This window comes from Suncus etruscus, chromosome 3 (genome assembly GCF_024139225.1).
Source record: "Suncus etruscus isolate mSunEtr1 chromosome 3, mSunEtr1.pri.cur, whole genome shotgun sequence".
In the NCBI taxonomy this organism is placed as follows: Eukaryota; Metazoa; Chordata; class Mammalia; order Eulipotyphla; family Soricidae; genus Suncus; species Suncus etruscus.
The window spans coordinates 109,830,146-109,856,546 of record NC_064850.1 but is presented as its reverse complement, the minus strand read 5'-3'; positions in this window follow the sequence as shown (position 1 = coordinate 109,856,546).

The following is a 26,401-nucleotide window of genomic DNA, read 5'->3' as shown; positions in this document are numbered from 1 at the left end:
AATGCTATTTACCTCTTTTCCTGCCAGCTGATAATATATTAGCATTTGTTGAATGAATAATTTACAAACTGTGAGCACAAGATAATTGGCTTTAAAAATGGGTGAGAACTCCTTAAACTTGAAGGATTAAAAAAATCATGGAAATCTTTAGTTTATCATCATCTAACTCTGAAGTCAATAAAATAATTAGAAATAACAGTGGTTGCCACAAATTAGTATGGAGGAAAGAGAGGTGTTAATTTGTGTATTTATTTGTTGGGAGTGTTCAAATGGAGATTAAAGATACCTGAGGAAACAATCCTGGAAAAGACACAGGACATGGCCTTGCTGAAGGACTCAGAACTTCACTCTGCCAATGTTCATGGGAAAGAATTAATGTCAATATCAGTATGAGCCAATTGTTCTTGTTCAATTATCAGGGAAAATAAAGAGGTCATTTGCACTGACAAAATGAGTCACAAGAGGGTTTTTATCATGCTGGAGCTGGTGCAGATTAAACTTGCGAACATCTGGAACTCTCTTAGTATTTGGGCTCCTTCCTGATCTGGGAAGAATGCGTTTTTCTACAAACATCTGGTTTGAATTTCTTCCATCTTGTTAATTTGGTAAGACATTGAAAATATCACAGAGTGCAAATTAGCCAGTCTTCACAAATATTTGGCAGGGGGAAGGGGGTAGCAGACTTTATTTAGAGAGTGACACCGTGGAACTAGAAAGCGAGGAGGTTTTACAATGTCCTTCCTCTGATCCTTGCTTATAATAGTAAATGTCAAACTTCTGGTTAACTGCTCATGACGGTAGAGATGGACAAGAACATCTATGACTTGCATTGATTGTGATTCTTTAGTGATAGCATTATATTAGTGTGTATCAGTGGATCAAGGAAGGAAGGAATTCAGTGACGGCATCAGGGCTCTGGAGAGCTGAGTGCACTTTGTGGCCAAACATAGCCAATGGGAGAAGGGTGATGTGGAGACAAGGGCACGTGGGAGGGACAGAGGATTTTTGTAAGATCATTATAAAATGGGAAGTTATAAACATTTTCTTTATTCCTTAAACAGCTAATGGGACAGCTTAGGCGGAGCAAAGGAAACAGGGTGAGAGGGAGTTTTCGGGGTGAGGGGTGGCCCCCTCAGTGTGTGTGTCTTTGTGTGACTGTGTGTGTCTGTGTCTGTGCATGTATGCTGCCCCACATGTGCATGGGCCTCTCTGCCCCACCCCCAAACAGTCCATGAAGAGCCTGTTCTTAAAGGGAGTACTTTGGCAGATGGAGAACAGAAATGACCCAATAGTCTTCATGCAAGGAAATAGCCATTTTGCAGACAATGAACATGAACTGGAAGAAGATTCATTTTATTTAAGGGATGGGAAGCCACATCTGGTGATATTCAGGGCTTTATGCTCAGTGATCACTCCTGCTAGTTTCAGGGATCAGTCTGGAATTGGCTACATGCAAACCAGCACCTTAACCCCTGTGCAGTCTCTCCAGTCCCAAGGGAGAAGATTCCTTAATGAAATTATTCAGTAAAGGACAAGAATATCCTGGTAGGTGATCCAGATATGTGACTTCAATGAGAGCCGGTTAAAATAGCAATGCAGGCTCAGAGACAAGGAGTAAAATGGACGCTGAAATAGCTTGCCAGTGTTTTTGGATATACATAAATATATGCACATATATATTTAGTACATAAAATTCTGATTAGGTTAACTACTCAATTAAATCTATGTTGTTATTTACCTGCATATTAATTCAACCTTTACTCATTTGGGGGTGGGTGGAAGGATCCTTGTAAAGACCTAGAGTTTTCCTTCTTTATCAGGAGGAAGTTGCCGGCCTTTGCAGGTCTGAGGGCAGACCAGGTCAGCAGTGAGTGGGCATGTGAAATTTATCTCCAAGGTGGGCTGCTTCAGAGGATCGAATTCCTTTTCTAGTTGAGAGGGAGTGTTGGATTACACCAAGAATTAATCCAGACTCTGCTCAGGAGTGAACCCTGGTGGTACTCAAGGGACTGTTAAGTAGAGATGAGACTCAAACTGGATTCAAACTGGGGTTGATGGGATGCCAGGTAAGTGACTCACTCCCCCCTGTATAGTGTCTCTAACCCACAGGAATGAATGTTAACCCAACTCGAGAGCACCCACTCAGGAGGAGAGAGGTTGAAATGAGAAAAAGGAAAAGTAGAAGGTGCTCACTTGAGCATCTTTGACATCTATTTCTGTACCAAGGGGTTGTCTACTATGCTGCAAAGTCCCCTCCCCGCAACCCTGCTATAGCCCAGAGAAGGGTCCAGAGCTCTCTGGAGGAGAGAAGATGAGGCAGAGGGGAGACACCTGGAAAGAAACTTTCAGAGCTGAACTACAGTCAGTAGAGTGAACTGGCTCAGGCTTCCTGGTCCTTTCACATGTCAGAATTTTCTCTACTAGGACCCTACCTGCCCCACTCTCCTGAGTTCATTGATTTCAAAACTCTACCCCAGAAGCTCTGAATGGGCAAATATCATCAACCCACCTTGCCTGGGTTGTTTTGGGGAGAAGGAAAAAGTCAGCTCCCAGAGGCACTAAGTTCACTTCACTAAGTTCCACTTCACTCCTTCACTGGCCCTCACCCCCACACACCTGTCTGGTACCCAAAAAGCCAAACCAAATTCACTGGGACATGCCCACATTTTCCATTCTCTCCTTTAGAGTGACCCAACAGGTCTTTTTCCCTTCACAATTTCTTCTCAAGCCCCTCTTTTGTCTTCTACAGCCCCGAGCATTTTGCTTTGCAGAGTTGCTTTGAATAAAATCATTCTCAGTGACTTTTTAATCAAATAAAAATTGCTGGGCTAAGTGTCAAAGAGTTTCTCCTTGAATTATTTGACGTATATGCAATATACCCAATTGAAATTTTGATATTTTTTATGCTTTTGATGAGGGGCTGGAGAGATAGTGCTGAGGTTCAGGTGCATGTCTTGCATATTGCTGACCCTGGTTCATCCCTGATATCACATGGCACCTTGAGCATCAGCAGGTATAGCCCTGGAGGTTCCCTAAGCACTGCCAGGTTAGCTTGGATGATACCTGGCACCACAGGGTCTGACCAACATTCCTTTCTCAGGCCTCGCATTGTACCATGGGGTCAGGTCAGCCAAGAGTCACAAAGAGGAGCTTCTGGGGCGAGGTAGGACATTTGCCTTCAATGTTACTGATCTTGAAGTATCTGGGTTCAATCCCTGGCATCCCATATAGTCCTCTGAGTCTGCCAGAAGCAATTTCTGATCATAGAGCAAGGAGTAACCCCTGAGAGCTGATGAGTGTGGTCCAATTTTTTTTTGTTTGTTTGTTTTTTTGTTTTTAGATCACACCCGGCAGTGCTCAGGGGTTACTCCTGGATTTACGCTCAGAAATTGCTCATGGCAGGCTCGGGGGACCATATGGGATGCTGGGATTCGAACCACTGTCCTTCTGCATGCAAGGCAAATGCCTTACCTCCATACTATCTCTCCAGCCCCAGTCCAAAATTTTTTAATTTAAAAATAAAAGGGAGCTCTGAATGGCCCATAGAGCTTCCCTTGGGAAGGCCTGTTCTGATGCTTTGGATGAGTTGTAATCCATGTTATACAGCTGGTCCATAAGGCATCCAATTCCACCTTTTCCATATTGTCCAGGCTTGTGCTACAATCAATACAATCTCATTGTAGAAGTTTTTTCATTTCAAAGAGAAATTTTATCTGCATAAACATCACTCCAACTCCCTTCATCCTCAGTCTCTGATTTTCCTCTGTACTTTCTTCTCTTATTTTCTTTCTCTGAGAATTTGCCTCTTGACATTTATGAAAGCTGAATTAAAAAATATCTGATCTTTTGTGATCTCAGCTTTGTGCACTTGCAACATTCAAATGTTTGTCATGGGTAAGCATTAGAAAGTGCTTAGAGGCTTCTCCTAGCATAGCTCATAGACCAGGCAGTACCAGGGATTCAAAGACCTCCCTTGTGCAGCTGAGCACTCCATCCCTTTGAGCTCTCTCTCTAACCTATGACATTTCTCTACAGAAAACCTTGGCTGGGAATGGGGAGAGATACAGGGTAAGAGCAATGTGTACTTGATACCAGCTCAATCTCTAGCACCACACAACCTCTATGCATAACTGGAGGTCCCCACGTACCACCAAGGTAGTCCTGGGTCTCCCTGGTGTCACCACAAAGCCCAGGCAAACACACCATCCAATTCAATAAAAAAGGCCTGGTTGGCTGATAATTTCTGAGAATGACTCCCTTGTGCTCCTAAGCATTGTTTGAGAGCACACTCCCCTCAATTTAAATAAATAAACAAATAAATATTTTCAATATTCTGCAAACTCTCTTTGACAAAAGAAAAATCATTGAAAAGTGCCATTAAATAGTGAGGGAATTTTTGAAAGGTATTTGCATTTTTTGTTTGTTTTTGTTTTGTTTTGTTATTTGGTCACACCTGTTGACACTCAGGGGTTACTCCTGGCTATGCGCTCAGAAGTCACTCCTGGCTTGGGGGGACCATATGGGACGCCAGGGGATTATCGAACTGCAGTCTGTCCTAGGCTAGCGCTAGCCTTACCTCTAGTGTCACCGCTCAGGCCCCAGGTATTTGCATTTTAACAGTGAATAGTTAAGACTCTAGTGTCTTTTTTTGAAAGGGAAGACCCTTAAGTCCTGTAAAACACCTGGCAGAGGCTTGACTCTCCCCGGTGAAAGCTTCCCTGGGGTACTGTTGGCCTATTGGAAAAGGACAGTACTGCTCACTGCAGTTTGTCACTGCAAAGGGGAGGTGCAATGTTTGGGTTATTCTCAGGTTTCCTGAGACTTACACCCATCCTCTGAAGGAACAAGTACTAACCTTTATAACCAATTTCAGGGATGTTAAGATGAATCATTTTGACATTTAACTTTTCCTTCCATGGCCTCTATCTTCTGAATGCTGTTGGCCAGCTGGCATTCAAGAGCAGCTTGTCCCATGGCATTGCTGTCTACAGGACATTGCTGTTGAGATGTGTATGTTTGTGTGTGCATGCATGCATGTGCACATATGTGTGGCCAGCACTGCCTGGTGCTAAGTCCCCAGAGCCCTGAGACAGTACATGCAGAAGGCTGATGCTCACGTCCGATATTAACATTCTAGAAACTCATGCTCCTGACAGTGCAGGAAATGCGACCTCACATAGGAACATGGATATTGTCCACTAGGGCTTACAGAGGAGGCCGAGACTCCAGACTTATTTGCATGCAGAAAGGCTTTAGGAGGCTCCAGAGAGGCAGCTCAAAGGGCTAGTGTGCAGGTTTGTTATGTGAAAGGCTGAGATTTGAATCCTGGCTCCATCTGGTCCCAGTGAACAACCAAGAGTAACCTCTGAGCACAGTACTGAGAATAGCCTCTGAGCATCATCCAAACCCAAAGCAAATTTTCAGGAATAAATCCAACATTATCTTTTCCTTTTCATGTTGGCAGCCTATGATGTTTCAAGTCTCTATCAAGGGGCTTGGGCTGCAACTCCATAGCAATAGGGGTGATGGCAGATTTTATATGGGGAGACCCAGGACTGGCCCAGCTCTGACACCACACTGGAATCTCTGTGGAAGTATTAAAGTAGCATTTTCAAACCCTTTTTTTTTTTTTAAAGTTTGTGTTCAAGTGTGATAAGCGGGTATATATTTCTTCCCTACATAAAATAATTTTGAACTTGGTATCTCCCTGGCATTAGTTCCTTTTGCATCCTCTGGGAATTGGGGATGGAGCTGAGAAGCAGCTGGATTCTCAGCACTTCCAGCCAGGGAGTTCAGGAAAAGGAATCTTGCGCATGAAACTGTGGAGTTTCCTTCTGGGGCCTCAAGCGCTTGTACAGAGAACAGCAATCGCACCATAGACCAGAGTCTGGGTACAGAAGATCTGAGTAAGAGTCGAGATGTGAGTGCTGGTGAGTCACCTGGCACTACTATAAGCTTCGTAGACTCGAGGCTGATGTCATAGCTGTCTGGGCAAAGTCAAGGCTGCAGCCACCCAAGAAAGGCCTTTTGGAATCCCTAAAGAATTACTCATCTTTAGCCAGAGCCAGAGAGGGCGAAAGCGCTCAGGCCTCCCCCAGCCTGCTTTGCCAGGAGCATCCCTTCAGCCCGCCCCCCATATACTGTTCACCAATTAACTTTACAATTGCATCTGCCTTCCCTGCCAAGCTCACCCATAAAGGAATTTATCACCTTCTGTTCTGCGTTTCTTCCCAAATGTGAATCAGAAACCAATAGAATTATTGGAAAAGGCACTTTCAGTTGACCCAGTCACGTGCCCAGCACCATTCGTGGCCTGACTGGAGCTTCGTTTCCTTTTGTAGCCTTGTCCCCGACACTGTTCCAGGAGCGTCCAGGCATGCTGGGGCCAACAAGAAGAATGCTGGGGCCTGTGCCAGGCACTGTTCTCAGGGCTTCTTCCACACTCCTTTAGTCTTCAGGAAATGCCCAGGAGGCAAGCCCTGAGGTTTTGTCCAGGTTTTTGAAGAGGAAACTGAGGCACTCACTGACCTGAGATATTAAGACACTTGCCCAAGAAGAACACGCTTGGAAAAGACTTGATGGGGGCTGAGTCTGGCTGGCTGGAGGCCATTGCTCCCCCTTTCCCCAATTCTTCTGAGCTGCATCATTGGTGCCTCTTGGAAATGGGGCCCTCACCCCAGTTTGGTGTCCTTGGTACCACGACTTGTTTGTCTCCCGGAATCCCAGAGGTTTCTCCTGAAAACACCCCTTTTTATGAACAAGTGACTTAGATCTCAGACAAGCAGCAGCATTCTCCAGTGCCCCTCATCCCTGCTGATCCTGGGACCAGTCTCTGGCTTGCTGGCCCTACCCCCAGGGGGGCTGCCTCTGCCTGGCCTAGCCCCCAGGCACTTAATGAAGACAAATAAATGTGTTCATCTCGGGGATATCAAGTGTGGATGATGTGATGGCGCTGTTCCTGCCCAGCCATTTCTTCTCTACAAAGATCCAGGACAGATGTTGTGCATTCAACATCTCGCAGCCCTGCTTGTAGGGAAGGCTCTGAGTTTGAATTTGTGGTACAAGTCTGCCGCGGACTCAGTATAGGCACCGTGTTTACTCTAAGGGAATTTGGGGGCAGTCATAGCTGGGGTGCCGTTGGCTGGTGTTCTTTTGGTTGGCCTGCTTACCTACCCCTCAAATAGAGGAAACATATCCGATGCCACCTGAGAAAGTGGCAATCTTATTTTGGGATGATCAAGCCTGGGTTTTCTTGGAGGGGTCACTTTGTGCTTGAGGCGGGTCCACAAAGCTGCCTTGTCTCAGATGGAGAACAGCAGCACTTGAAAATGAACCTGCGTCCCTGACACTGCTACCAATCCCCCCCATTAGACGGTCTGACCAGACAGGGCATAAGGACACATGAAACCGAGGTGCAAACAATCAGCAAACTGTGTTAAACTGAGAGAGAAATGATTCTTTGATAGCAACACCCTCCTCCGTGCGAAAGCTTTTCCTAGCTGGCATGGTACTTCCACCAGTTTTTCAGAACCTAGGTCACAGGTACCCCCCAAAAACAAAGCAAAACAAAAACAGACCCTTCTCTCAACCAGCCCTTGTCTGAGAATTTTCATGACCCCAAGGGACATGATGTAGGATAGAAGAAAAGGAAAAGGGGTAACATTTATTACATTTATGGATTTTTCTTGTCCCATCCCTCTATGGGAAGTGCTGCATTCTGTTTAGAAGCCAAGTGACAAAGCTTGCTCCATGTCTCCTGACAGCTTCAAGTCTTTTATGCACTCAGAAAAGGTACAGGTGTGTGAGGATGTGTGAATGTATTTGTTTATGCATTTATGTGGTTTGAGGACCATACCAGCAATACTCAATGGCTATTACTTGTTCTATGCTCAAGAGTAACCCCTAGTCATGCTTGGGATTGGGTGGGGTGGGGGACCAAATACAGTACCAGGGATTTGAACTGAAGTTTGTAGGATGCAAGGCCAGTAAGCACCTTGAACCCTGTACTGTCTACCAAGGTCTTTGTACTCCTGCTTTGTTTTGTTCCAGACATGATGCTGAGTAGCCAATGAGAGACACATTTCCCATATTTCTAGCTTAAAATCTGGGAGACTTTATGAATGTGCAAGGACAAGCATGCTCAAGGAAGGTGGCTCCCATGGTATATCTTCCTCAAATCTTTATCTGAGGGAAGAGGGAACAGTGGGCAGCCACCTTCTTGTCTGGTTGACAGTGAGTATAAAAGAAAAGCTATGCCATCCTTCAGAAGATAAGCTGCTAACAAGGGTGCAATCAGCCTGAACTCATTCCTTCTGGTAACTTTTCTCATGCTCTGGGACAGCCTTTCTCACAGACAGGTCAACAGACTCCACCCAAGACATGCCCAGTGAGAATCTTGGGGTGTCACCCACTATGTTGTGAAGGCTTCACAGCGTTCCTGCTGTGCCCACTTGAATTGACTAAGAGAGGCTTCCTTTCATGGTCTAGTTTTGAGTTCTGATGTTTGGGGAAGTCCTATGCAGAGCTCAAGGTACCTAATGGGGCCCAAGCCAAGTAATACTTGGCCAATTTGGTCATGGTTGAAGGTGAGGACACAAAGTGGGGGGAGGCTCACATTTTTACACACCTCTGATATTGTCCAAGAGCAGGGGCTCCCTAAAGTCAGGGCCTCAGGACCAGGAGAGGTTCACAAAGACAGAGATGAAAGGAGAGAGACAGAAACCGAGATAGATAGAGAGAGACAGAGACCGAGAGATAGAGACAGAGAGGCAGAGAAGGGAAGGTACTTGCCCTTCATCCTGCCTACTGGTTCAAGTACCCTCTACTGCATATGGTCCCCCCAGCATGCCAAGGATCATGCCAGAGCTAAGAAACCTCCTGAGCACTGCTAGATATGACAAACAAAAGACAGAGAAAGCAGGCATGTTGGTGCTAAGTTCATTTGGGAGCATTTTCTCTTGTGGGGAGATAACAACATCCTCTCAAAATGGCCAGTGGCATAATAAGGAGGACTCGTACTAGTTTAAATTTGCTCCCAGCTCTGGCTTTCTCACTACAGATGCTTGTCATGAGTCGCTTGTAAAATCATCTACTGTGACTGCTGGTGCATCAGCTCTGCTGATTTCACAAATACAAGCAATGCCCTCTCCCAGGGCAGGCTCCAGCCTGACATTTGCACAGCCAGCAGAAATCGTTTCTTGCAGGAGATAGAATTTCATTGTTTAGCAAAATTCCATCCAAGGAAGCGGCTGCACATGCTGACAGCCACACACGTGGTCTCAGCAATAGATGCCTTTCCCTCCCTGCTGGCTCCCTTTCCATCAACATGCAGCTGGCAGCCACTAAGCACCTAAGGCACAGAATGGCAGGAAAATTTTGGAGGTCTCTATGGTACAATGTGGGCTGACTCAAGGTTTACAGAATAATATGTTGTGGGCCTTTTGACTCTCCAGATATCTAGTGTTCACTACAGAAATACTGAACATGGGCACTGGTGGGGGTGGGGGAGAACTCATTCTTAAATCCAGAACTCAGGAGAGCTGCACCAGCATTTCAGTATCCTTCCCCACCTCTTAGACAACTAATGAGTGTTCAGCTTGCTGCCTGTTTCTCAAGACCCTCTAGTGCATGCTGGGCAATCTGCTGTTTCTCTGTGCGGAAAAATGGTGTGTCCATGAGTCTTCTCAGCTGTCACTTCAGATTGCATTGTAGATGCTTCAGGAAGACCCTGTAAGTGACAATTGTGGGCCCGGAGAGATAGCACAGCGGCGTTTGCCTTGCAAGCAGCCGATGCAGGGCTAAAGGTGGTTGGTTTGAATCCCGGTGTCCCATATGGTCCCCCGTGCCTGCCAGGAGCTATTTCTGAGCAGACAGCCAGGAGTAACACCTGAGCAATGCCGAGTGTGGCCCAACCCCCCCCCCCCAAAAAAAAGAGTGACAGTTGTAAACAGAAAGGAATGATCATCGTGACACTTAAACATAGAAGTAAGTTTTAGTATGTCTGAGGACACGCTGCGGTGCTGACCACTGTAAGTGACTGTTTCTGCCTGAGGAAAGGCAGCATTTTGTGATTCAACCTTGGGAGATGGTGATCTAGAAACAGGCTTGATTCTTCCTCAGCAGAACAGATGCTTGAGTGATGGGGTCCATGTCACAAGCTTCCTTCTGTCCTTTTATTTTTCTCCTTCACCCATCCTGGATGCTGCATGGGTGATCCCCGTGAATCCTTGCTGGGTGCTTTCCAGTTGGATTCATCCAATGAGAAACTCCAGGCAAGGACAAGGGTAAGACAAAGAAGCTAGAGCTCTGCTCCCTAGCTATGCCCTAAGGATGGCTATGACTTGACTGGACCCAGCTTCCTTGTCTTCTTTGCCTTTAAACATTGGTGGCTGAAGATTCATGACAAAACATTTGCCACTGTGACCATTTTAGGTGTCCTACTCCATGGTGTCATGGAGATTTATAGTATTGTGTGACCATAGCTAAGCTACTCACCTGTTGATGTAATGGCCTTTGAACATGCCTCTTGGATATCCCACTGTAATGACAGTTGGACCTGGAAGTGCCCCCTGGACACACCCCTTGGACATGCCCCTGTAACATTGGGTATAAAAAGAAAAACTTGGACAGTTGGAGGGGAATTCAGGGTAGTGACCAGAGCAGTGCCAGCTGGTCCTGGGGTAGGGATAGGGGGAAGATAAAGCATCAGCAAGATGCTGCCTGCTCTGAACTTACCCTTTCTTTTCTATTCTCTCTCAAACCTGGGTCTACAGAATTCCTCTGGCTCCCTCTAGCCAGTGAAATTCTCTCTCTCTCTCTCTCTCTCTCTCTCTCTCTCTCTCTCTCTGTTTTTCTCTCTCTCTGTTTCTCTCTGTTTTTCTCTCTCTCTCTGTTTCTCTCTCTCTGTTTCTCTCTCTCTGTTTCTCTCTCTCTGTTTCTCTCTCTCTGTTTCTCTCTCTCTGTTTCTCTCTCTCTCTCTCTCTCTCTCTCTCTCTCTCTCTCTCTCTCAACCCACAGGCAGCAGCAGGCTTCAGATCCAGAATAAAAAAACACTTGGTGGGGCCGGGAGAGATAGCACAGCGGCATTTGCCTTTCAAGCAGCCGATCCAGGACCAAAGGTGGTTGGTTCGAATCCCGGTGTCTCATATGGTCCCCTGTGCTTGCCAGGAGCTATTTCTGAGCAGACAGCCAGGAGTAACCCCAGAGCATCGCCTGGTGTGGGCCAAAAAGCCAAAAAATAAAAAAATAAAACAAAAAAACACTTGGTTTCTACTTCTCTCTTCTCACCTCTCTCCCTCCCAGGCTGACCTGGGAGCTACAAATTAGCTTCCCTAGGTGGGCATTTGGCCCACCTAGCAGCTGAGCCTCACAGGCTCCTGGGAACCTTGCAGTACCCTATACTTACAGTCTTGGGACCATGTAGCTGTGCAGTCAAGCAGCAATGTAGCCGTGTAGCTTGTGGCTCTTATAGCAGAGCAGTAGCTGAGCAGCCTGGCAACTGTAATAAATAACTGTAAATAACAGCAGTAGTCTGCACTCACCAAGGTCAAAGACCTGTTCATGGACCCCGAGAGAACTCAGGTGTAGAGCACAGGCCTTGCATGCCTGAGGTCCTGACACTCAGACAGACCCTGGACAGATTCATGAGCATCTGTGCTGCCAGTCTTGAGGGAACAACCCCATGGCTCTGGGCACAGTCAGTCTCCAGCCCCACCAGAAAGAGGGAGGGCTGAAGCCCAGAGAAACAGCCAGACTGACCCCAGTGCAGTCCTCTGACCTGCAGGGCGGCCTGGCCCCAGAGCAGTCCTCTGGCCTTCAGGTTGGCCTGTGTTGGAGGGAAGCCAGGAAAACTTGCCAAACCACTTGATTTGCAAACCCAGCCCTGCCTTTTCACCTTTACTTCAGGCAGCAGCACTTACCCAGGGCCCCATCCCTCCTGATTAGTGCTGCCCTGAGAGAAGTGATTGCTCAGCATGGAGAGGCCTCTCAGAGCCTGACAACTGTAACCAGGCCAGATGGCGAGCATGTCAGCCACCGGGTCCTTCCTGTTGTGCTTGACTCTGCAGATGGATTGTTCTGGGAAGTGATGTGTGTGTGTGTGTGTGTGTGTGTGTGTGTGTGTGTGTGTGTGTGTGTGAGAGAGAGAGGAGAGAGAGAGAGAGAGAGAGAGAGAGAGAGAGAGAGAGAGAGAGAGAGAGAGAGAGAGAGAGAGAGAGAGATGGAGGGGAGGAAAGAGAGAGAGAGAGGAAGAAAAGGAGAGGAGAGAGGAGAGAGAAGTGGGAGGTGGACAGGCAGGCATTTGTCGCCTGGAGAGATCTACAAGGTGCAGCTGCCCAGTCTCCATGGGCTGCAGCACACATCATCAGTGAGCAGCAGAGTCCCCAGGAGACGCAGCATGACACCCAGCATGAAGGAAGCCACAGGCGTGCTCAACTCTCCCTGACCCACACCCGGCAAACAGGAAAGCATTTGCAAGCTTCCCTTGTGGCATGGTGAGTCCTGCCGGCCTGAGCAGGAAGACAGCCTTGCATACTGTGTCTTGCAATGCGACAACAGAGAAACCATCTGCAGCTGCATGTGTAGACAGCAAAAAAGCCCAACATGCTGGCATTTCAAATTGGGAGAGGGTGAGGGAGAATCTGCTCCACTAAAGAAAAGGGAAGTCAGCGTCTAGAATTGACGGCAGGGGCTTCTGGAAGCTGATGGAATTCGGCTGTCTCCCCTGCCCACCCTCCACCTGCTCCCTTGGAAGGCCCGGAAAGAGAAACTGAACACAGTGGGGTTGTCTCACCCGTTTGCAAACTCCTATGATGGAACAGCGAGCCAGGCAAAGCAGCCTCGTTATCATTATGGTCAAGCGATCTGCTCGCTCCAGAAGGGGTGTTTTCAAGTTAATCGTAGATCAACTGAGCAGCCACTAAAAAGATGATGCATTGGCTTAATTCCGTGTTGTTACAGAGCCCAGCCGCTGAGTTAATATCTAAGTGGAGATGTTGGCAGACGGCTCCTTCTGGTAATAATATTCATTTTTATGAATGGCTCATTTATTTTTTATACTTTCTTCTTTAGCCTCGCCCTTGTCTCTCCCCCTCGGAATGGAGCTGACTCCCAGAACTAGGCTGTAGCCAGGGCAGGATGCTTTCTTTGCCTTTGTGCTGCCACTCAGCACAGCATCCACAGGGGGAGGGGGCAAGGAGGGAGAGTAGGAAAATGCATCTGTGGCAAGATGGATATGCGAAGTACCAGTCAGCTAGTGAGCAACTGCACCTACGCAGGGTATCTTGGTAGGTGTGTTTGTTTCAAATCTAGGAGGTGATTCATCATCAGAGGGACCAACTCCCACACAGCTCACCTCCTGCAGGAGGAAGCTTTATATGCAGAAGGCGTTTTATCTTCTCCCATCTAATCACCTGAAGAACAAGAGGCGCATACTTACTTGGGAAAAAGGGGGGGGAGACAACTCTCAAGAAAAGGAAAATGCCTTCGTGTTCAGAAGGAGCAAGCTGTGTCCAGCTCCCCTGGCTGCTCAGGGGTTCCTGAACATGAGCTTTCTCCTGCTGCTCTGCCCACCAGGCAATTGCATCCTCTGCTTGTCAAATGTTTGTGGTGAAGCAGGATATTGAAGCTGAAGTCCCCAGACCCCTATCAGACCTCCACACTGCTATTTCCTCTCTGGCCCTTAGCACTCTGCCTCAGCTTCCCACAGGACAAAGTTGCAAAGGAGAAATCTGGGAAAGGAGGTCTTTGGCATTGCAGGCCTCTCTGGATGGAGAGCGGAGGTTCATTAGAACATTCCAGATGCAGAACTCTGTGGGTCTACTGGCCCACCTGGAATCCAGGATCTCTGCTTCCTCGAAGTGTGATTCTTAGCCAGGTGCTCAGATTCTTTGTGCCTCTGTCTCTGGAAAAATGAATAGAATCGTCTCCCTCACTTGCTGAGAGGTTTGTTGGGAGATTTAATGAGCAAAAGAAATACAATTGCTTAGATCATTGTCTGGTATGAGATATTTTTAGCCACTGTTGCACCTGTGGTTTGAAGTTTCCCCCATGCTAACTACACCATCATCTTAAGCTAGTGAGCAGGAGGCACATCAGAGGGACTAAGCCTCTCCCCACTATCCCCTGGGTCCATAATACAGGAGCTGCTTTTTGAGGTGCAAGGTTTGTACTCCATCTTTGAGCACCCATCCCTGCCACATGATCTCTGAAGGAAATCGCTTCTGGGCCCCAGCAACAGATACTTAAAGAGGGCTTCCCCTGGCCCACAAGAGGGGAACTGGCACCTTCTGGGTTTCAAAGCTGGTCCTGCCTCACTTGTGATGGGGTGGACTCCATGCCCAGGAAATCAAAGCAGATCCTGCAGCAGGAGGACTCAGACTTCTAAGAAGATTGGGAGAATTCACCCTGAGAAAAAACTTCAAGGGAGTTTAGAGGCTGGCCGGGGAAAGGTGGTGATGGCCCGGATTCACAAAGGTTCTAGGTTGTGGTGCTCTCACTTTTGTTTGTGCTGCTTGCCAGGGATAGAACCTCTTCCCTGTGCTGCCCACACACACCTGGCTGCCTTGTGGCCAGAATCTGCATTGTGGGGATCACAGACATGAGCGAGGCACTGTGGAGTGAACTCCAGGCTTCACTCTTGCAAGGTAAGTTCGCAGGTCCACCAACTCATTCTTTTCCCCTTTTATCCTTCTTGCCCTTTCCAGTCATCTCCTCTTCCTTCTCCTCCTCCTCTTCTTCCTCCTCCTCTTCCTCGTCCTCCTCGTCCACCTCTGCCTCTTCCATTTGCTTTCAGTTTATTTCAGGGGAAGATTTGACACATGGAGGCTGCAAACAAGGCCTTGTGAATCTCCTGGCATGGTCTTTGATTATCTGCAATGCTGATAGACACCTCCGACCTTCCACCAAACCTCTGGCTCCTGAGTTGGTTTCTACAGCAGTATTTTGGGACATCAGTGATTTTCAGCTCTGCTCAGATGCCTTTTGCGTGTGTTTCTCTGTAAGGACTGTTGACTTAGACATGGGTTAATCTAGTTTCTTTATTTTTTTCAAGCAGAGAAACTGAAGGCCAGTTAAGCAAAGCCACATTCTTGAAATTCACGTTGTTAGTGGATGACAGAAGCAGAAATTCATGGCATTGGGACTTTCATTATACAAAGAGCTTTGGGCTTTTGGATGCAAAACCTTCCCAGGCCTGCAAATGCCAACTTCCTTTTCCTCCCCTTGCAGGTATAATAAGCCTGGTAATGGGGACTTGATCAAATGCCATATTTAACAACAGACGTAAATTCTTTGCTTCCTAATAAAACTGGAATGTGGTATGTGCCCAGAAGAAACCAATTACCTGCAATAAGGACCACATTTTGTTTATTATTTTGCTTGTTTGCTTTGTTTGTTTGTTGTTTGAGTCTACAACCATCAGGGACTTCTCCCTACTCTGTATTGAGGTCACTTCCAGCACTGCAGAGGTCAAACCTAGGCCCCCCACGTGTCTATGCTTTAGTGCTCTGAGCATCTCCTGGGTCATGAGCTTCCTTCCTTCCTTCCTTCCTTCCTTCCTTCCTTCCTTCCTTCCTTCCTTCCTTCCTTCCTTCCTTCCTTCCTTCCTTCCTTCCTTCCTTCCTTCCTTCCTTCCTTCCTTCCTTCCTTCCTTCCTCCTTCCTTCCTTCCTTCCTTCCTTCCTTCCTCCCTCCCTCCCTCCCTCCCTCCCTCCCTTCCTTCCTTCCTTCCTAACTCACTCCCTTTCTACTTAAACACCACGGTTAACGAAGTATTCATAATGCAGTAGTTTTAGACTTTCAATATTTCAACACCAATCCCAGTCTTCCTAAGATAAAAATAACATACCGGGGCCGGAGAGATAGCATGGAGGTAAGGCGTTTGCCTTTCATGCAGGAGGTCATCGGTTCGAATCCCGGCGTCCCATATGGTCCCCCGTGTCTGCCAGGAGCAATTTCTGAGCCTGGAGCCAGTAATAACCCCTGAGTACTGCCGGGTGTGACTCAAAAACCACAAAAAAACAAACAAACAAACAAACAAAATACCCATACCATCTATATAGCTGTTTTCTAGCCTTTTAAAATCCCACAGAAATTACTAGTAACAAAACTATGTAAAGTAGTACGGAGCATGTAATCACCAAATTAGGGAAATGCTCGATGATAAAGGAGCCAACGGAGCAAGCGGCTGTCCGGATATGAGCACCACACTCCAGAAATTGCTTAGAAAATGCCATTATGGCTCCAGCATTTATCATCCTATCAAAGGTGAGTCAAGGCCAGAGTTTATGACTCTTGTCTTCTTTGTGTTATTTTTTTCACAACACCTAACTCAGTCTCATGAACACTTAAAGCAAGTCGTCTGATGAATAGGAATGGAGAAAAGGAAAACAATTGAATCCTTTGAAAATGCAAAGTGAATTCTTTACACCAGTAAGGCCCTTTGTTCTGCTAAGGACCATTTGGATATTTTGATTATTTGCAAGCCATACAGTACAACAGACAGACAGGTCATAGGCAGCTGACTGAGCATTGGTGTCTGTCCCATCATGCACCAGGGCCAGATCTCCACACATTGCTTTCCAGGCTTAGAGTAGGGGAAGTAAGCAGTTTCCCTGGGGACAGTGGGTGATTGGCTGGTCAGCCACAAGCAAGGGAGGAAGCTCAGATGCTACTAAGGAAAATGTGGAAAGGTGAGGTGCAGGGACCTTCCCTCCCAGCTTATACCAGCAGCCTGACTATTGGAAATGAATAGGTATCAGTACTCTGGTGTGTGGTTCAGCGGTAGAGTACATACCTTATATGCATGAGATCCTAAGTTCTGCTCCTGACACCACATGGATTCTTGAACACCACTGTGTATAGCAAGGGTCCTCAAACTATGGCCCATATCTCTCACCGATGTTTTTTCCACTGCGTATGCGTGGGATGTGTTCTGCACTCTGATTCCCCTCTTTCTGCTTCTCAACTCCTCTGTTCCATGCAGGGGTCCTCAAACTACAACTTGCCAAAAGCAGGCCCATAGTTCCATTAAAATATTGGTGAGTTTGTTGGTTTAACTTTACTTGTTCTTTATTTTAAATATTGTATCTGTTCCTGTTATTTATTTATTTTTACTTTGCTTCAAAATAAGATATGTGCAGTGATTTGTGCATAGGGATTTGTTCATAGTATTTTTAAAAGCTATAGTTTGGCCCACCAATGGTCTGAGAGACAAGTGAACTGTTTAAAAAGTTTGAGGACCCCTGGTGTATATAGTTCAGTGGCACCATCATAAGTATGGAGGGGCCTCCCAATCAAGAAAATAAGGAAAAAAACAAGAATGGTAGGAAGGGATGTATGTGATTCACAGATTACCAAAGCGTCATACAACCCCAAGGACTGGAGAGATAGTACAGCAGATAAGGCAATTGCCTGGCAAGCTGTCCACCCATGTTCGATCCCCAGGATCCCATATGGTTTCCTGAACACCTCCTGGAGTGATTCCTGGCCAAAAGTAGTCCCTGAGCAACACCAGGCAAGAGCAAAATATTTTTAAACCATAACCTAGACATCCCTCAACCCCTCATCCCCTTTCCATCTATCCTTTTTTTAGGTACAAAAAAATATAAGCCTTTGAGCCAGAGAGATAACACAAGGGTAAAATTATTTGTCTTTCACATGGCTGATCCAAATTTGATCCCCAGTACCTCATATGTCCCCTAATCACCACAGTGAATGATCCCTGACACAGAGCCAAGGGTAAGCTCTGAACACTGCTAAGTATAGCACACACACTCTCCCCTATCAAAATAAAAAGGAAAGGAAAGCGTGGCTCTTATAATGATCTCTACAGACATTGTTCTATGTGCAGGCAAACAAATTCTCATTGATAGACCTATAAACTCTACCCTCTTCCTTTCTCTATAATGCCCTCAAGTTGTAGTGCTAAATTGGTTCTGTCTGAACCAAGTGACAACCTTCTGACATCCCTAAATCAATTTGTCCAACACTGGATTAAAATCATTCCTGGAAAACCATTTTCTGGGTGCGCCCTGTTCCTCTTGCTGTTGTTAAAAGTCCACTGTTAAATTTCATCCCTCTTATTCAATCAGTTTCCAAATCCGATGCATTCTCTATTTATCGATCTAACATTTTGAGGGCATTTTATCTTGAGATGATTGGTACTGAGGGCCCAAGGCTAAGCCAAACAGGTATTTATCTCAAGAAGCTGACAACCCCAGGCAGGCATTTATCTGTTCTCCAGAAGCTTAGTATAATCAAGACAGGCACTCCTGGAATAATCACACTAACAAATGTCAAACTGCAAAGGCAGCAAGTTCTACAAAGAAAAGGCACAGAGAACATACCCTAGCAGTAGAGTGGCTTTGATGGAGTTGAATTGGAAGGATGAATGGCACAGAATGGTGCCTAAGGCAGGGAGCGCTTCGGTGACGGGCTCCATTGAGGCAGCAGGAAGAAAGGGCAAGGTGTATTGCTGTGGGTTGAAAGTAGACAACTGCTGAAGCACTAGGAGCTGCTAGGGAAGCAAAAGCATAAGGCAGAAGGGTTCAGACCATATCAGGACTTTGAGCTTACTCGGGAAAGCCTTCGCAGGCATGTGGAAAGGGACTTGTTATATTTCCATCATGCCCCTTCTCTTCCAGCCCTCTGCCACTTCTCTGGCTTCCTTCCTGAACTCACTCCCTCGTTCATTCCTCTGGTGCTCCCCAAAGTCTGCCTCAGAGCCTTCCCCCCCACTTAATGAAATTAACTTTAAAAAGGCTGCGCTCTGCCACCTGTCCTTGTCCACTCCCACAAGTCCTGCTGGGACCACAATGGGCTCTGATTCTCCCTGCTGGTGCCACACTTCTTGAGGATGTAACTCTTTATGACACCCCCCTCCCCATACTATAGTCCATTCCCACTTCTCACTCTCTTAAGAGAAGACCAGTGTAAATGCCAATGACCCCAAATACAGAAACTAGTATCCTAAGGTAGAAGACTTTAGAAGGATTCTGGGGGTGAAATTTCAATCAAACTTGGTTTTTTAATCACTTGTTTTATTCTAGGAAAGATCTATGTTAAATACAGAAACTTTGGCAATTACAGGTGCTCACAAGAAAGACTATTCTAAATGAAGTGTAAATTTAGGCTCTTTATTTAAAATTTCTTTAATGTTCAATGGTCATTATAGTAAAAAAAAAAAGCAATTTACGTGATTAGATTTAGTGATTTAAGCTGCAGGGGTGGGACGTTTATTCTGCTAGATGCCCTTTAGTTGTGTAGAACAACGTTCCTGGGCCAAGTAGTGCAGGCTGGTGGTCTGTGAGTGACTGACGGAGCATCTGTGTCCATTGTCGGGGACCAGGGTCAGCAACAGGATTGCAAGGGCTTTCTATGGCCCATGGACCAGATGTTCCATACCCTTGGAAGGGGAGAGAGGAAAAACACAATTCTGCTTTGCTAATTTGTTTGCTTTTCTATGGCCTTACGACTGCCTTAATACTCTCCACTGCAGTCTTGTATGGCAAATTGAATTCTAAGGTAAACAGAGTTGCAGAAACTCTGATTTGTCCACATTTGCTGAAGGGAAAGGCTCTCTAGATTATGCCAGTGGGAGCTCAAGGCTCTCCAGCAGGACTGGGTGACTAACAGGGCCAAACAGTTCAGTGTAGTGCAAATGAGGGTGTGCTGAGGGACTCCAGGGCTGTGCTGGCAGTGCTCGTGGACACCCTGTAGTGCTGGGGATTGAACTCGAGGCCTGAAGAAAGCAAAGCTGACTCCAGCCTTCAACGCATTTCCCAGACCGTGGAACAAAATCTTTGTGGGTTCTTTCCTTCTACTTAGAAAAAAAGAATGCTGGTTATATTTAGGTCAAACTAGTCACTTGGTTTTGCAACTAAGATTCTGAAGACATTTGTGTGTTGGAGTGGCAAAATACAAAACAAAACAAAATTTTGTGCTAAAAGAATATTAAAATTAAAAAAGGGACTTTTTTTTTTTCTATTTGGCTCTTACTGTTTGTTTTGGTGAATGAAAATTGACCCACTTTGGATTTTAGACAATGATTTCAAAAGGAAAACAGACAATAGGACATTTAGAAAATATTAAAAACACATAAGAAGAAAATGAAAAGCATCAATAAATGCTGCCCTGACAACTGGACTATTCCCCAGACCTGACCAAATACCACAGAGAAGAGGATGGGTGAGAGGTGGTGGGAGCGCCATGGGCGTGCCAGTTGGTTGGCATGTCAGTGGGCGTGGCATAGATGTGTTGGTGGATGTGGTGCATTAGTGGGCGTGGCATGTCAGTGGGCGTGGCAGGGCTCTGAGCTGGGCAGGGCCTGGGGCTCTCAGATCCCCTTAGAAATTATCTACAAAACCCATTCATTTTCTCCACAACCACCTACTCACCTACAAGGCCAATCAACCAGTGTATGTGTTACACACACATATACACACAAGCACAACACACACATTACACAGCTATCCCTACCCCACACATATCCATCACGATCATACCCTAGACACATTACACATATGATATACCCCATACACCCCACCTCCTTCTCCCCATACCACACACATACCACATATGACTAAGTCCTCCATAGACCACACACACACACACACACACACACACACACACACACACACACACACTCACTCACTCACTACTTCATTCTGGGTTTCAGTAGCCCAATGCCTGCACCCACAGGGTTAAGTACCATGCAGCCCATCCTTTCAGGAGGCATTTTCTCATTTGCTACTAAGAAAGAGTCTCCCTAGCATGACAGAGCATCCTGCTGCCCTTGTGACAGTCCTTGGAGAAGGAGAGAAGAAAGCCGAAAAGACCAGACTAGGTCTGGAGGCCCCTCAGATGAGCTGCATTGGGTTTCGGGGGCCCTGGAAGTAACACACGTGCAGGTTGTGTGCTGTGCTGCTGAAGTCACATCTCTGTCCTAAATTAGGGCATTTACCTGCCCCACCTCCACTCACTAGTTAGCTCAATTATGGTAGTACATTGCTTCCTTCCAAACTGGATTTAAGGCAGCTAAAAATAACACCCAGAGAGAAGAGGCTAATTGCAAATAAAGAACCTAAAGATGATAGCAAGTTTCGTGAGATGGAAGGTGAATGAAATGCAATCAAACCAGAAAATTTGGGGAGACAATGGGGAGGGGGGATGAATTATTCTATATTTGGGTTCTGTGTGCACAGGTGCTATTTATTAGGTCACTGGAGAAGAAGGGAAAGGTGATGACTCAATGTGGTAAGTGGTTGGTTTGGCTGTAATTATTGAGCCTCTATTAGCACTGAACCTGGCCAGCACCAGAGACGCCCAACACTTAATCCTGATTCTTCCAGAGCTCATGGTGTCACTGTTCCTGATTCTAGACTCAGAGCTCTGGCCCCTGACTCACCCATCAGCTGCTCTGCTCCACTGCTCCAGCTTCAGGTAGTGGGTGGAACCAGTCCTCCCACCTGCCTGAATCTCAAGTTCAATACTCTCAGTCCAAGCCAAGGACAACCACATATGCTCTGGACTCGAGGGAAGACAGATGTTCCTGAGGACACCATATCATATATGACTCTGCCTACCATCTCTTCTTCCATATTGCTTTGGGTCACATCGGCTTTAAGAGATTCTATTTCTGCCAAATGCCTGCATCACTTGAACTTACGATGGGCCTGAGAAGAGTTCATGTCCTCTGCTTCCTGAGCCTTTCCATTGCCTCCACCCATGGTACCACAGGACATTTCTGAGGCCATCCACATGAGTTTCCCAGCACACTGCTCCAGGAGCCCAGCTACCAAATCAAGAGGAAAGAGTTCATGGCAAAGACCACAGGGTCAGCACAAAGGCCTGCAGACCTGGCCAGGCACCAGCCTTACTTGCCAGCTGTGTGTACTGTGTATAAGCCATTTAAAATAGATCATCTAGGGGGCAGGAGCTATAGTACAGCAGGTAGGGCTTTTGCCTTGTATGCAGCCAAACTGGGTTTGGCCAAACCAAAGTCAGGGTTCTATCCCTAATACCCTATATGGTCCCCTGCCAGGAGTAATTTCTTAGTGAAGAACTAGAGTAAGCTCCTGAGTGCTGCCAGGTATGGCCCCCAAACAAACAAACAAACAAAATAGTTCATCTAGGGACCAGGGTGATAGTACAGAGGGTGTGTGCCTTGCATATGGACAACAAGAGGTTCCTACCCCTACATTTCATAGTGTCCCCTTAGCTCCTCTGGAGTAATTTGTAAGCACAAAACCATGAGAAAGTCTTGAATACTGCTGAGTGTGGTCCATAAAACTAGCAAAAACAACAAACAAACAAAAACAAAGGAGTAGCACTTAGTGCTGGAGACTTAACTCAGGAGGTAAGGCACTGTAGGTATAATGATCTTGACCATGGTTTCACTCCTTGGCACCACAGATAGCTCCTCTAAGTACCACTGGGGGTAACTCCTGTTCACAAAAGCCAGGACTAGCCCCTTCTCATAGAAGGTATGGTTTCAACACTCCAAAACACAGAACGAAATTAAATTGATTGCCTGGGTGCAGCTGAGCTGCCCAGCAAATGTTGTGCGAAACAGGAAGGGGTGCTATTTACAGAGTCTCTGCCCAAAGCAACAAATTCAAAAATAAGTAATGGTTCCTTTCTTAAACTACACACTTTCAAAATGATTGGTTAGAGCCATAGTCAATCAATCACCAACCTAATCACAGCTTTTCTCTAGGGAAGTTTGAGTGCTAGATGCTCACAGAAGGGCTGCGTCCCTAGCCTGGCTACTGGGCCTGTTCTGCTCATAGTTCTGCATGCCAGCTCAGCTTGGCTGAATGACCTATAGCTGGGAAAGGCATGTGCATTCAGGCACTGGAACTGTGGTCCATTGGGACACTGAGGGCTTGTTCTTGGGCATCTCTGTGCATGCCCCAGGGCTGCAACCTTGAAGAGTACAATTGCTGTCCTGATCCTGATGACTTCAGAAAATGGGACCCTGATTCTTCATCAAGTGACCACACATTTGTCAGCGCCTCAAAGGCAAAACCAGAGGTTTTCCATATCACTTCTATTCCAAATATTTTCTCTCTCAGCCTGAAATAACCTTTGCACTGGCCCCCAGATCTCTCGCTGATCATTCTGCAGCTTCCACGACTTTGCTGTGGGGTTATTTTTCTGAAGAGGGAGGTTCATGCATGAGATATAGAGTTGTGGGAACATGGGAAAGTTTATATGATTTTTGTTGTTTTGTCTTTTTTGTGTGGGGGGTTTCATCTGGTGATGTTCAAGGGTACTTCTGGCTCTGTACTCAAGTATCACTCCTGGCAGGCTTGGGGACCACATAAGATGCAACCCATGTAGGCCATGTGCAAGGTAAGCACTGTATCTGCTGTACTGTCTATTACTCAGCCCCAAGTTTATATGTTTTTGGGTTTTTTTTGGTTAGGTTTTTATTTTTATTTTTGGGCCATACCCAGCAGTGCTCAGGGATTACTCTGCACTCAGGAATTACTCCTGCTGGGCTCAGGAGACCTTATTAGATTCTAGGAATCCAACTTAGGTCAGTCAAGGCAAGCACCTTACCTGCTGTACTGTCTCTAGCACATTTATATGTTCTTGGTTTTTTTTTTTGTTGTTGTTGTTGTTTTTGTTTTGGATTACACCCGGCGGTGCTCAGGGGTTACTCCTAGCTCTGCACTCAGAAGTCGCTCCCGGCAGGCACAGGAGACCATATGGAATGTCAAGATTTGAACCACCATTCATCCTGGTTCAGCTACGTGCAAAGCAAATGCCTTACCACTGTCCTATCTCTCTGACCCCCTGTTTATATATTTTTTAAAGCTGCCTTCAAAGCATACTGACAGTGAAATATATAGGTGAAGTGTTTAATGGTCAGGATTGCCACCTCATTTCCTACCCAGTATTCTTTGCTCCTCTGAAATACAGCCCTAATTTTCGGCTCTATTTGGGGCTCTGATTTCCTGCTGTGCTGAAGCTTGGTGTGCCCTTGAGACTCTTGCAGAACAGGTGGGTGAGCTTTATTTTTCAATGAAGTTCAGGCATGCTTTGTGAATAAGTAATTTAAAATACAGATGTGTATACTCACTCTTGTTTATAAAATATAAAAAGCCATCCAGCTGATAATTTACACATATATACATGTGTAGCTGATATTTATAAAGCAATAAGCCATGCAAAAAAAACTATTGTTATGTGTAAATTCTCAGCATGCCTGGCAAGAGAGACATTACAGCCTTCAATCAGTCTTGCAACTTCAGTAGTTTCACAAATCAATTCTAATCAGTAGTAATAGACCACTGTTTGTATAGGCCTACATGGTAGGATTTATATGTTGTTAGGGCAAAAATTAAGAGATAAATGACTTTTAACTTTACAGATATTCTGAGGAAATGCTTCATATTAGCCATAAAATGAGAGAATTGAATATTCTTGGAGATTTTTTTTAACATAATTTCACTTAATTTTAAATCAACATATCAAGGTCCACTGGGGTGGTAATCAAATAGAACTTTTCCTTTGCATAAGTGAGGGCCTGAGTCCAATTTCTGCCCCCTCACAGATAAAAATCATACAAATAAACACTAATTTATCACTGATTGACCAGATTATTTTTCAACTTGATGATTATAAAATGTGCTCTTTCTTTTTTTTTTCTTTTTTTTTCTTTTTTGGTTTTTCAGGCCACACCCATTTGATACTCAGGGGTTACTCCTGGCTAAGCGCTCAGAAATTGCCCCTGGCTTGGGGGGACCATATGGGACGCCGGGGGATGGAACAGAAGTCCTTCCTTGGCTAGCGCTTGCAAGGCAGACACCTTACCTCTAGCGCCACCTCACTGGCCCCAAACGTGCTCTTTCTATAAGTTGATATTGACTAGACATGCGTTATTTTTCAGGGCTAGAGATTAACATGCTTCACAACTATGAGACTCTGGTTTTGATTCCTGACTTCACAGAATTAAAAAAGTTAATAAAAGTTTTTGGTTTTTTTTCACACATTTTTGATTTTATTAATAATGTCGTAATTTTCACCTAAGTTAGAACAATACAGAAACTACTCTCAATGGAACTTTCCCTGAAGAAACTATTGCTTACTATTATAATAAATAAAAATGGTTTTATTATCCTATGATTCAACTCCACCTAGAGCAGAGAAATGGAAAGGAGGATGGTTTCTATAAGAAGTTCAAGGACCTAAAGCTCCTTTCATTCTTTGTAAAGATCAAAAGCTTCTAACAGTAATATGAATGAGGTGAATGAGTACCCGAGTTCTCATACCTAAATTCCAGTGACCAAAACCCCACTCTCCTTTGGTTCTTGAATAGGTTGGCCTATTACTTCCTACCTTGAGTTTCTAGAGCAGAAGCCTTCATGTCACTATAAGCAGTTCAGTGCAGGAACTGAGCTTCTTAAAATATCACTTCCAAAAAACACTGGAGTGTCTTTAGAGTTGACTACCAGTTTTATTTTATATTGTCTGGAATTCTTGTTTCAGAAACACAACATCTAATTTAGAAAGAGTAATAAAACAAAGCAGACAAAACTTTCCACTGGATGTTGACAAAACACTACCTTCACACACACTCCATGTAAATGAATACAGGGCTCTCTCATTGTAGCCATGAGGCCATGGGCATAAAAGGGAAAGTACTATTTCAAGCCTTTGTGGCTTTGAAGTGGAAACCCCAGAGTTCCTTCTGAAGAGACCCCGGAGTTTCTTCTGAGAAGACACTGCTGTGAAAAGCATCTTGGGTAAATTTAGCTCATGGCACCCTTTCAAGCTTTCCCCACAGCTGCAGCATCCCAGCATGAAACCATATCTTCTCTGGTCACTAATCTTCAGAATTGGAATGAATTCTGACAGAAGGGAAAGTGGAAGTCTTGCATGTTTTCTCAGAATCAGGGTAGAAGTGCTGGTGAACAGTTCCAACAACCTCAGTACAGAACAAAGGATCTTTCCAAGTGCCATTTTCATTGCTGGAGCTCCAGAGTATGGTGAAGGAGGGCTGGCAGAAGTCTCTTCTCCAACCTGGATCTTACTGTGAGCTGGTGCTGGAATAAGTTTTGCATTTCCAGAGAGAACTAACATGACTATGTTAAAAAGTCCCAGATGGCTATTTTCATATATTTACAAAAGCAAGTTTTTTGAGGATTTTGACTAATACAATGAGTCTGGACCCCTCACTAGCTTAAAAGGTAGAAGAATGCAGTAAAACTGGTATTGCTTTCAAATATTCTAAAGTCAGATTCTTGCTCTTCATTACCCACTTAGGGAAAATGAATGTGATTTTTACAGACCATGTCTGAAACCAAATTAAGTTTGGGCTTACCAGCAAGTCTTAAAATTGTTAGCATAGGATGCCTATTGATTAGGCTATCATAAAGGTAGAGGGTAATAGGAAT